Here is a 14,357-nt window from a genome sequence, read left to right on the forward strand (position 1 = left end):
GTATCAAAGAAATTCATAGTCTTACACGGTATTAAAGTGTAGAGTTTCGCATATAAAAAGATAAAGATAAGAATGAGACTGGTCGACTATTGTCGCTAGCGTTGTTCCATCTTGCCATAGATTGGATCATGAGAATTGCAAAAGAGTAAAAAAGAAGGTATATACCACGCACTCACTGATAATAAGTTGATGACAAAGACTTTGTAGAATATCTCGTCTTATCTCACCCAAGCAATAATAATTACAATAGGAAAAAAAAGCAACCAAAATATCTACAACTCTAAATTCATGTTTATAGGGAGAAAAACAGAATCGTATAAAAAAAAGGAAAAAAAATCTCTCCTATATAACTGAAAGATAAAAATATCTAAAACATAAAATCTGCCACGACGAAGACAGGATAAACAATAAAATTATAGCTCGGAGAGGTGCAGACAAAAAAGCCAGAATTAAAAGGCAAGAGAAGCTTTTAGCCATATGAAAACGTCTTGAGTTAGAGAAAACTGACTGTCAAGTTAGAAATAAAATGATCAAGCCTAAACGTTTGCATAGAGCAATAACTTGGATAACGAATATAAAAATACAATGCATGCATGAACAAAATATTTGATGTATAGGCCTACTCGCATGAAGAACAGATTTAAAAGAAACTTGATTGAAACCATTATCAAAGAAGAACACTAGAGTTACACAATACAGAAACTGATTCAAAAGGAGGTGTAAATTATGTATTATTATTCCAAAGGAGTGACTACTCTTTAAACAAATCAACTATTAGGACCTAGATGGAACCCATTGTGGAAAAAAATCCGCCTAGATTTAATTGGAGACAGGATTTAGAGAAGAATATATAGAAGATGAACCAACATTAAGGAAATGTACAGGAAAAGGCTAATAATTATGTTGCAAAGCCCTAAATAGGGCGATACTCCAAAGAACTAGTACGCAAACAATTCATCCAATAACCTCTAACCTCCCAATTTTTTGTGCCGCCAGACCCCGCAATGCAGGGGGGGGTGTGATGGTACGAAAGGATCTTAGTTTGAAGGTCTTCTTGTTGCATCAGTTGTGAGGGTGGGGATTTTTAAGAAGGCGGACGAATGAATCCAACAACACGCAGTTCAAGTTCAACTATAATTGTTCTTTATTAAAATGATATATATGTTCAAGTTTCTACCTAGCTGATCTACACTGTACTATTTACTTCTACTACTGACCGTTCATATACTACTAACTACACACTCCCGTGACCACTCCTAACACTATCCAACTGTTCCGTAGCTCTGCAAATTAAAACCGTCTCAAACCGCTTCCTAACACCTTCTCTCCTCGCTATCTACCTATCCACTGCCTATCGCTCTACTGACCCACGCCTCAGTGGTCAGCTGACCGTCCCACGTGACCGGTCAGCCCTGTGCGCCCATTGGCCTCTCTAACCAACCAACTAGGCCTATAGTCTGTTTCTGCTAACCTATATCTGCTAAACATGTCTGACGTAATCTTGCGTCATCACATATCTCCCTCCCTTACTGTAGCTGACAAATTATATTTTTCAGCGTCTGCTACTAATCTAATACATCAACAACTATCTATCTTACTACTCTATTCTATCCCTAACATCAATCATATAAATCAAATAAAAAATGGGACAGCACAGTTTACAAAAACATAAAATCTTGTGTCTGTGTTCCTGAAAAAAAAATGTCATTGTTCTAGTTCTCGTGTAAGTGTCTTGACGTTGAGTGTTTCTGCTTGATAATGTATGTCTATGTTTCATGGTATGTGTGAATTCAATCATGTGCAACTCAGTTCTGGCTAGGTTGTCGTGTACTGGCCTTGAGCTAATCTTAGTGGTAATGTGTAACTGGTTGAACGGGCTCTGCGAGCAGTGTAAGTGTATGTGTAAGTGTTATGTAATTGTTGGGGTTCCTCTGTGGTGGGTGGGTTGTGGTGAGTTTTGATGTAAATTCCCGTGAGGCGGGTGTAGGCGTAACTTTCGTTGGTCAATGTGATGACGCAACAAACTCAACGCTGGTTGAGACGTCCACGTAGAGTGGTTATACGATGAACTGGAGCTGTCTGATGCGGTGGCGAACAATGACGTAACGTTCCGACGCTGGGAACTTGGACGATGGGTCGTCTACCCTTTGTATGTGCCGACGTAGGTGTACGTAGCTGGCGGTCTGTTATTCAACCCCAGTGCGGGGGCGAAGCGGTGGCGATGCGTCCGCTGTCTTGACCAGGGCAATTCTCTGTTCAGCAAGGCTGTCCGCTGTCCAGGTAATTCAACGTAATCAGGGCTTCAAGTGGCGGCATTCTTTGAAGTGTCTGCTTCATCTCGTCTCATTCTGAATAAGCGTAGTGGGTCTGAAATTGTATTACGAGACCATGAGCAATGGCTTTACGTGACTATCTTAGTGCCCGCGCAGACAAGTATTCAGACAGAGGTACCTTCCATTAAAAAAAAACCTCAATCCCGAATTTAAACGTGCTGAACATTTGTCTGGCGGCATAACAAGATTAAAAAAAATAACATTACAACATAACCAAATAAAAAATCAGTACACTCTAATCTAACAACAATCTGTAAAGCCTAATAAACTCAATAGACGTAAACACTACTAGAGCTTAGAAATAGCTTCACAAAAAAGAATAGACATGTAAGTGTATATAAATAATCGTGCCGTTTCAAATAACATTTGAACACGTAATCATATAGTGGAGCAGCTCTCACTATCTGACTTCTGACAAAGACTGGCTGGCTTGACTTAATGACTGACTTCACTTATGACTTCAGTAACTTGACTAATTTCACTTTAACTGACTTCAGTAACTTCGCTTATTTCACTTTGACTTCAGTTCTGACTTATACTTCACTGACTTCAATAACACAATTGACATCAGATTTGACTACTCTGACTTCTGACTGTACGACTTCACGTCGATTTCCTCGACGACTTAGATTAACAACAAAAAAAAAACTCCACTTGACTTCACTTTTGTCCGTTGTTCAAAATCATGTATGGGGACGGTCCGGGTCAAATTCCTGGTCATGGGGTTGATGTTCTTGGGCAGTTGCGTGTTATCTATGTGCTGTACTTTCCGTTTCACTAATTCTAACGCTAACTCTGCTTTTGTTCTTGACATTTCTTACTATCTTGACTATCTTGTTTCTTAACCTACTCTCTAAAGATGTTTCAAATTCTTCTTCTTTCTTGTCTAATGGTATGCCCCGTTTATAGCATTGAAACTCTGCCTCCATGGTTGTGTATGTGTATGTGTGTGTAGAGGAAAGTAAACAAAACTAAGGCAACAGGGCGTAACATAAGAATGTGCAAGACAGAAAAACCACTGGTACAAACTATCCAGCACGGGTATAAACCCAAACGTTTAAAAAAAATTATGGAAGGTACTTATCTTTTTGAACATGGTGACTGTTCCCTTGTATTGGTAATCCACTCGTTCCGGTTGAAGAAACCCGCTGTTGTGTTGAGTTGAAGAAAGCTGTACACCAGATGTACTCCGTCATGAGTAAACCGATATACTGTCTTTCCTGTCCTCGACCCGCGCTCCACCAATTGTGAGGGTGGGGATTTTTAGGAAGGCGTAATGAATGAATCCAACAACACGCAGTTCAAGTTCAACTATAATTGTTCTTTATTAAAATGATATATATGTTCAAGTTTCTACCTAGCTGATCTACACTGTACTATTTACTTCTACTACTGACCGTTCATATACTACTAACTACACACTCCCGTGACCACTCCTAACACTATCCAACTGTTCCGTAGCTCTGCAAATTAAAACCGTCTCTAACCGCTTCCTAACACCTTCTCTCCTCGCTATCTACCTATCCACTGCCTATCGCTCTACTGACCCACGCCTCAGTGGTCAGCTGACCGTCCCACGTGACCGGTCAGCCCTGTGCGCCCATTGGCCTCTCTAACCAACCAACTAGGCCTATAGTCTGTTTCTGCTAACCTATATCTGCTAAACATGTCTGACGTAATCTTGCGTCATCAAAGGGGGGGGGCACACAATTTAGGAAGGAACTGTGTTATAGTTGAATTTATAGTTAAGCATTTAAAAACACTACTGAAATTATCGACTGACATGTTAACAAGAGCTGATATTCTATTATCTTCTCGTGTATTCTCCACCCAATGTAACTTGGCACAAAATAAATATTTTGCCACTGTGTAGAGTTCTCTCTCTAATGACATGTCAAGTCCTGAATATATGCTGGTATGTTATATTATATTACACTACGGTACAAGTCAATGGCAATTTTAGATGTAACAAACTATTAAAGAATAACCGTAAAATAACAGAACATCATATACATTAAATATTGTGCGATAGGCAAGCAAAACATATTTACTACTTTACCATTGATCCAAGTTAATTTTGCAATGATCATCAAGCTCAGAAGAACGATCATTTTGACCTTTTTTTAAACAAATAACTTCTAGTTAAATAAAAGAAAATATTCCGCAATGCTTGCTGCAATTTATTACACAAGCAAAGATGAAGCAGTCAGTGCCGTTTAAATAGTCTGAGTGTAGAGGATGTGACCTCAATTACTTAACATTGCGGATGTTGTCGCAGGACTTGACCGTTTCGTAGAAATTTATCGCCATGGGTTTCAGGACACTTCCTTTTTTGAGAATGAGCAATATTCAGATAAGTTAAATTTCCAAAACATTTTTACACTCGGCCGCAAGTGTGGCAGAACGAATTAATTAACTAACAAACACATTTTACTTACTGTAACACAAAAATAAATAAAATGTCATAGCATATATATATATATATATATATATATATATATATATATATATATATATATATATATATATATATAAATGGCCTAACCGTAAAATTAAGTAAAGGCTCTTGATTATGCCATTTAATGTTTAGTTTGTATTGGCAACATACTGTACTAATTGAGAGTATTTGTCGTTTTTTTTTCCTTAATAAAATATGCTTATTGTGAGTATTGCGCGATGAATGCAGAATAATGAAGTAGTCTAATCTGCAGAGACTTTAGGGACATAAATTACGTGCAAGAGAGAGGTTAGTATTAGAGTACTTAAGGTTTAGTATAATTTTATTTAATAAAGTATCATGTACTATTATTCATCATAATTTTTTTCCCGTTCTTGGCACTAGGTATTACTTTCTAGTATAAGTTAAAGAAAGATACATTCATAGAGCTACATAACACTTGGAATGCATTTTCATCAGCATACAGAAAATAGACATGACAAACAAATGCATATACACCTCACACGATGTTTTACAAACATAAAATATGTTTTTATATTAGTTTGAAATATACATTTGTACATGCCGTTAAATTTTGATTGAAATTAAAAATAAATAATATCGATTAGTTCAAAATGTAATATATGTTTTAAACACTGTTGCTTATCGCCAAGTAGGCGTATTATTTCAGATAACATAATGCATATGGTCAGATCAGGCTTGATGGCTACAGGACATTACCTCCCCCCAAATATTACCCCCTCGGACATTCTCCTTTACTCCCGGAGCAATTACCCCCATGTCAATTACCCCCCTGTCAATTACCCCCCTGTCAATTACCCCCCCCCCTCCCCGGGGAATTGCCCCACCCGCATCAAGTTAGAATCCTAGCTAGAATTATATACCTATAAACTACCTTAATCCTAAACATTAAACAAAAGACCAAACCAAAGCATCCACCTTAGCCTAAAACGTAATACAAATCCAAAACTAGCCTTAGCCCTAGCCCTAGCCCTAGCCCTAGCCCTAGCCCTAGCCCTAGCCCTAGCCCTAGCCCTAGCCCTAGCCCTAGCCCTAGCCCTAGCCCTAGCCCTAGCCCTAGCCCTAGCCCTAGCCCTAGCCCTAGCCCTAGCCCTAGCCCTAGCCCTAGCCCTAGCCCTAGCCCTAGCCCTAGCCCTAGCCCTAGCCCTAGCCCTAGCCCTAGCCCTAGCCCTAGCCCTAGCCCTAGCCCTAGCCCTAGCCCTAGCCCTAGCCCTAGCCCTAGCCCTAGCCCTAGCCCTAGCCCTAGCCCTAGCCCTAGCCCTAGCCCTAGCCCTAGCCCTAGCCCTAGCCCTAGCCCTAGCCCTAGCCCTAGCCCTAGCCCTAGCCCTAGCCCTAGCCCTAGCCCTAGCCCTAGCCCTAGCCCTAGCCCTAGCCCTAGCCCTAGCCCTAGCCCTAGCCCTAACGCTAATTCTAACCCTTACCCTAACTCTAACCTTAACTCTCTCAGGGAGGTAATGTCGGAGGGGAATGTCCGGGGGGGGGGGGGGGGTAATTGATGTTTAACATCTGTAAGTTGAAGCAATGTTTATAGTTTAAACACGCACATCAAATAATATTTACTACATGAATTTTTAAAACTCAACAAGATCCGTCAGTCATGTTCTAGCACACAGGCTCAATTACTTTGTTAAAACAACATTCGTATATCCTGGATGTTATACATTACAAAACATCACGTTCTGAACAACAATTTTATCATAGTCCCTGCTTTACCTAGATAACTGTTGAACTCTAGGACAAGTACTTGTTTTCAATGTACATGTGATCTCAATATTGTGTTCACGTTGTGGCAGTAAAACAAGCAAACGACCTCTACTCCGTAAAACTGCTCACCCTCCCACCCGGGAAGACTAATGGGAAAGGCCCATCACTGAGGCGTTAAAAGAGCCGGATAACCGATTCATTCGGCTAGTCCTTATTGTTATTTTTACTTTATTGTTCTACCTTACACGCATAACGTTAGGCATCTTATTTATCTAAGCGATATTTAGTAGGCCATGCATTCTATTTAAAGCGTCCTATGTCGGGGACCAGCACAATGCTCTTGTACACGCTGGGGATCTAACAAGGTCAGAAGTAACAATACTTCTACTTTAATCTGTAATGAATTGTGAATATGTATTATAACACTGTGTATCCTTGTACGTAAAAAACTTAAAACGTGGGAACATGTAACCATCAGTTTTCGTGCCTGGTACAATATCAGCAAAGCTGGTGTTTTTTTAAGCTTTTCGTTTTAACAATGCTTGAGCATAGTTACATTTTCAAGGGTTTTAAGTGCCTTTAGCGAGATACAGGATTTACAAGTCACTTGTCTACATAATGATAGACACACGAAAACCCCACTTCACACACTTTGCAGCTCCTATTCTACAAAAGCAAATATATTATGGCCAGTTTCTCTGAAACAAATTTTAATAATATCCTGGCTGTTTTTCTCGAAAAGATTTTGCTATTTTGAGTGGTTGAGTGGATACGTAGAAAGTGCTGACTATTTTTGTTTAATCATTTTATCTAAATTAATCATGTCCTGATTATTTTCAATTAACTAAACAATAAAGAATATATTTTCTTAAAAAATGGCTTAATAATAAGTCTTATTCTATTGGCAGATAGAACAGTATACAATTTATGTGGGTTGTTTTTTTTAACATTGCTTTTAAAAATGCACTATATTTTATTCAATTAAATTATATATTTTCTTTTTTAAAGCTGCATTTTTTTTTAAAGTATTTGAACCGACTTTTTTTTTAAATGTTTTAAATCATAGCTTATATTATAAGCCAAGTTTGATTTAGTTTGTAGTAGAGAAATGCGAACTGGCTTTAGAGTTAACCCGACTAATGTTTTTCTACAAGAGCAATCATCACCCTTATGTCCACACGGTACTCAAGTTATCGTGTTTACACACAAACACAAACACACACACGCACACACGCAAGCACGCACTCACGCACGCTCGCACGAAGGTCTTAACAAAAAACACAAGTATCAAATAGTCAGAGTCTTATTTCAAAACATAACTCAACATTTCTTTAAAAGCTATTCAGTATCACTCAGTAGCGTAGCGAGGGGGGACGGGGGGGGGGGGCGGGGGAACATATGTCCGCGGGCGCCGACCTTAGGGGGCGCCAAAATGGGTTGGAAAAATACATTGAAAGGTTGAGGGGGGTGCAAATCGAAATCTTGAGGGGGGGGGGGGGGTGCAAATCTAAATCTTGAGGGGGGGGGGGGGTGCAAATCTAAATCTTGAGGGGGGGTGCAAATCGAAAAGTTTGTCCCCGGGCGCCGGGAAGGGTCGCTACGCCTCTGGTATCACTATATTCTTATCGCGATATGCTATATATTATATGCTAAAAATATAGCAAGGTCAACAATTTATTCTAACAGTCTTCTGACTAAAAAAGTCATGTATGCATGGTTCTCAGTTTCCACAAAGATTTTCAAACGTGTGCTGGATTTCTTAAACTGAAAACTATTTGTTTCAAATTGTCGCTTCTTAGCGAAGTATCTAATGGTTATGAATTTATATTTATATTTTCTTGCATTTTGTATTTATATTTTCTTTCATTAGCACAAGGGATTATTAGGAATAGTGTATTTTCGTATAAGCAGTTGCGTAGCGAGGTCGGGTGTAATCCAGTGAGGCACCTTATTGTGTCACCACCCCCCCCCTCTTCGAAAGAAACAATTATATATACATATACATATACATATTTATATATACATATATATATATATATATATATATATATATATATATATATATATATATATGTGTATGTGTATAACCGTATAAGTAAGTATCTTGTAAGTATGTGTATAAGCGTGTGTATATGTATTAAAATATATCTTTTTTCTTGATGTATTTAATTTTTTAAGCTACGTACTTTTGACTAAACTTCGTAAAGAAAATGAGTAACATAGCGACAAAAACATGTTTACAACGTTTCAATCCGCAATAAATTCTTTATATTTTATGGATCTATACTAAACTTGTTATCAAATTATTCTAATGTATTATAATCCATAGCATAATGTATCCAGTTCTATTCATCTGTTGCTTACGTTTTATTCCTTATGGTTTCCATTATATATTCTCGTTTTTCAATTTTTTTCAACTTAATTTATCTACAATGGATTAATACATTTCAAAAATTGTGTTATTTTGTAACACGCACTTTTAAATAGTAATTTAAAAACAAAATGTTTTCATAATGAAAACTTTTTATGACAATGACACAAATCAGTGAAAAAGATATACATTTATTTTAGCCATATATAACACAACTTTTAACATGAATAGAAAAGCAACCAATAAACATATCGCAAATCATGGATAACAAATCATTAAAAAAATAAAAACATGGAAACAAGGCTAAATTATTTATGAACAATCAAATGTACAAATATCGTTCCATTGGTGACACATTTAAACACACATATACACATACAAATACACACACTTACACACACATATACACACACACGTGCAAATACACACAATCACACACACATATATACACACACATACAAATACACACACTTACACGCGCGTGGGCTGTATTATAATATTTTCCTTATCGAATGATATGTATATGTGTACATGTTCTATGTGGTTTCATCCCAATCCACTTCAGCGGACAGTGCATTTGGAGTCACCCGCTCCCTAACTTTTTGTCGAATGGCGTTAACTTTGTGCAAACAATATATTTTCTACAATGAAAAAACATTTGGGGGCCTAAATCTAACAGCTACTCATTCAATTGCAAAATCATTGGTTTTGTAGTAAATTATAAAACTTGGTGTCACCAAGTGCACATACAATACTAACGATGTTTATCTATAGTCGGCTATTAACACAGTTGATGTAGCAATGTTTTCTCTATCATTTGCAGGATTACGTCATAGTGTCACCCCAACTCCCCCAGTTTCTCGAGATTTGTCAACCCTTCTTTAAAGGACTATTTAACTCATGTAGTAATTAATTTAATTAATTGGAATTATCATTTATATTATCTTTATACATTTTGCTATTTTTTGCCTTGGTGTCACCACCCCCCTAAATGGTGTCAACCGGTGCGTATGTTTGTACTAGTGTATTTTCTTGTGTTTGTATTAGTGTGTGTTAGTAATTGGTGTGTATGTGTACTATTTATGCAGTATGTAATATATATATATATATATATATATATATATATATATATATATATATATATTGCACCAAACATCTCCGCACGAAATAATATATTTTTCTCTGATTTGAGACTACGCTAATATATACGCTGAATACACAAAAAAACAATCGTATTGTAAGTTCCAGTAATCGTTCTTAACTAGTTTCCACTTAAACAATTTCTTGAGCTTAGATATATGAGTACACACTTGCGACAACTTAGACGGTAACATTCACACTCTGGTTCTAATATCTTCAGCTTTCGCTATGCCCAACTACTTTAAATCATGTATTATAAATTAATATTTTAATGTCTGAAGCATTAACGTTACTATTATCGTTTATATAAAGTTGTTGGGTTTTTTTCATCAGTGGCGCAGCTACAGGGACGGCGGTGTACAACAAATATGTTGTTTTTAGGTAGCATAGAATTAGAGGCGAAATTTTCTGTATTGTGTGACAAAATGAAGGAATAAGGTGTGCCTTTTCTGTCAAAACTTTGTGTTAAATACTTCATATTTTACTATTATTATCATAATCTGTTTTACTGGTACTTTTTAAAATATTTAATTATTCAAATATTATATAAGGTTACACCATATGACATTAGTTGACACACAAAGATTAAGACGGTAATTTACAAGTTGTAACATTATGTCAGTACTTCATTAGGTGAGAGAAGGTCACTTTTGGTTTAGAAGTTTAGTGCTCTACCGCTAGTCTACGCGTTCCCTTAAGCATCGCCTCGTCCGTTGCCTAAATTAGCTCAATAGTTGAAAACAAAAGAAAGAAGCTAAAAAAAATAGATATGCACATCTTGTACCAGGCACGAAAAGATAAGTGTTGGAAATATTTTCTTTTAACATCGTGACCTCTTTACGTATACGGATGTAAGATATAAAAATACACACTCACTTGTTTCTAAATTGCTCTTTCAGCAGAAATGTATTAACATCGTTATTGGGGTAAAGAGATATTGAAAGGCCAATAAAGAAAAAGAAATCTTTTAAACTGGTAGTTCTACAACACTAAAAACAAAGAATAGCAACGGAAACTATTGAAGTCAAATTACACAACTCTTTTATTTTTTATTTTAGTTGTTCAAATTTTAGGCAGTTAAATTAAACTGATTAGTGTAGGCCATGTCATTAAGTAAAACTGTTCACTCACATTGTGAAAACAAAACTGTACGATGCAACAAATGTGAGTAGCCAATAACATTATTTACACTAGTTAATTTTTTTCGTGCTTTTTAAGCAGAAGCTAATGTATTGCTCTTTTGTGAAGCTGTTAATAGTGAAAAATTACAGTATATATTTATTTCTCTCTCTCTCTCTCTCTAACTTTCTCTCTCTCTCTCTCTATCTTATAATTTTTTAAAGCGGATGAATACCAAATATTACAACCTGAGTGAAATATAATGGCTGTTACACTATGAACTTAAACTGGAGCACATTGTCCACGTGGTATTGACGTCACATGTAACCTACATTTAAAACAGCAAGTACTTGACCTTGCGTCAAGCAGTTATCTAAGTAAAGCACGACTTATAATAAGAATTCTTGTTCACTAAGTATTGAAATGTATATTGTCAATGTTATAAGAAGGCTAAAATTGTTATTTTTGTCTGATGTTTAACGTACAGTTAACACACATTAATGCTAAAACTGTTATTTTTGTCTGATGTTTAACGTACAGTTAACACACATTAATGCTAAACAGTACCTTACACGATACATCATTTTTCAACTGACTAATTTGGTAAGAGCTTCATCAATTTAGAAATGCATTAAAATGTTCTTCATTACAAACGTTACGGCAAAAATATGTTGGTTAAAGCTTATTATCCTATGGTTTAAAACACATGTTTAGACTAACGCAACACACTCACGCATGTTTAAATTTTCTTTAGACTTATAAGTCAGGTAGAATTATTAGAATCCCATAGTACCAGTCTATTGCTTCGTGTTTCTTCGGTTGTTCAAGAACTAATAAACCGTAACAAAACGAAAGTACTTTTTTGCGAAATAACATCAGATAGTAATTTTGTAATTCATACTGAAACTAAAATGTATAATAGACAAAAAAAAGAGTTACTGGAGTTAGTAGAGAGTTAGAGATAGTTGATTATCCGCTAAAAGATTATCCGGAAAAGATATGTTATGAAAGGAAGTTGAGACTAGACAAATAGCACCCTGACCGGGCGCCGGTGGACGTGCTTGTTTCGATTTAATGAACGGCTAATGTAATCCATCGAATCTATTGTCTACTGCATTGTTTAAATCGAAATGCATAACTATATTCATATCTTATAATTTCCGAATATATATATATATATATATATATATATATATATATATATATATATATATATATATATATATATATTACTATCGCAGGGGCGGAACTAGAAATAAAGGGCCACCCCGCAAAAAAAATGTTTAGGCCCCCCCCATATTTATATATATAGGCATATACAGTGGCGTAGGCAGGGGGGGTATATATATAAAAAGTATGAGGGGGTGCAAATCGAAAGTTTGATGGGGGGGGGGTGCAAATCGAAAGTTTGTCCCCGGGTAAAAATTGGAGCCCCCCCCCCCCCCCTTGAGACGATCCTGGCTACGCCGCTGGGCATATATATATATATATATATATATATATATATATATATATATATATATATATATATATATATATATATATATATATATATATATATATATATATATACAAACACAAAATATGAACATAGGATATTCATTGCTGGCCTGTTCGGGTTTTGAATAAGAATGTTTGTTTTTTTCAATTAAAACAAATTACAACATTATGTCGTGTTTGTAAGTGCATTCGTGTGTTTTGTAAAAATCATTTTATTTTAACTCTGCTGTAAGACCTCTTAACCTCTAGTCGGTCAAAAGACTATAAACCACGAAAGTTTTGTATAAGTAATGGTGTCTCGTGTTGTTTATTTTTATGTTTTTTTTGTATTAGTATTATTAATTTTACATACATTTCCATTGTATACAATGTCCTTCTTTAGTAAGTACTTTATAAAAAAATAATAATTAAGAGAAGTAATTGCTTTTTAATTGACTATTTAAAAAAGGGAAATAAGTCATGGAAGTGGTTTGAACGTTTGTTTATCTTTGATAAGTTAGATTGTAGGAGAAAGAGGACTCGGCTATCACAGTGGTTTAAAAACTAAGGAAAAAGGATATACAAGAGCGTGGGGTGGTGTCTATAGAATAAAGATAATCCAATCGCAGCTACGGTAATCTTTTTTTTTGCAAAAATGCAAGAACATTTTTTTTACTATATTTTTTTTTATTATGGTCGGCTGTGGGCCCCTAAATGGCGTGCCCCCCCCCCCCCCCCCCCCCCACATTGCGGGTTCTGGCGGCACTGTAGTTCCGCCCCTGTACTATCGTAGTAATTGCGATTCTTTGTTAGTAAAGAAAGCCTTCAGTTTATTTCATAGACGCAATATGGAAGCTTGGTTTAATACAGTAACGCCGAGGTTGAGAGTAAAATACATACTACCCAACCGTCAAGATTATACAATCATGGCTGCATAATAAGTTTAATGTTTAGCAGTAAAATGAAGCAATAGTTTTTCATGAGATGAAACTTTTTCAAGTGTAAAAAAGAATATAAACAACATTATTAGAAATTGAAAGAGGGCAATATATTTTTACGATATTTTGTGGACAAATGTCATAAAATGTGTGATAGTTATAAAGCCTTTATATGCAGGATAAATTAAAAACAAAGTTACATTTCAACAAAACATGTTGGTTAAACATTGATCAACCCTTTTAGGACCATAAGGATTATTTGCATAATTTTAATTATCTATGCACACATTTGGTAGTAAAATGACACGTAGATTTCAAGAATGTTAATGTTTTATTGGTATCTTTAATAGTTTTTGAGATACAGCATGCTAAAAATTGCGTATACATAAATAGAAAAATTGTGTAGTTGATATCTTCTACTTTGTAAACATTTATTTATTTAGCTTTTATTAAAACTATTTGCAACCCCCAAGAAAAGTTTTCTATTGTTTGTATTATTATGTTATTCAATTATTTGTAGTACTTAACTTTGTTTGGCTTAAATGTTTAGAAGATAGGTAATCAATACATATGACAGAGTGGTCTAGCGGTAGAGAGCTGGATTGCTAACCAGAAAGTCTCGAGTTCGCATCCGGGTTCAAGTTAGTAGACTGTTCCTGAGTCCACCCAGCTCTGATGGGCTGGGCATAGTGCTGGCCACACTATCTCTTCATATGCCGAGGTCACTTCACTTACCCCATAGACCGTCAGGTTTGAAAAGGATAATTTACTTTTTACTTTAATCAATACATATC

Source organism: Physella acuta, unplaced genomic scaffold (assembly GCF_028476545.2).
Source record: "Physella acuta isolate Inbredline_101_S28 unplaced genomic scaffold, ASM2847654v3 ptg001058l, whole genome shotgun sequence".
Lineage (NCBI taxonomy): Eukaryota > Metazoa > Mollusca > Gastropoda > Physidae > Physella > Physella acuta.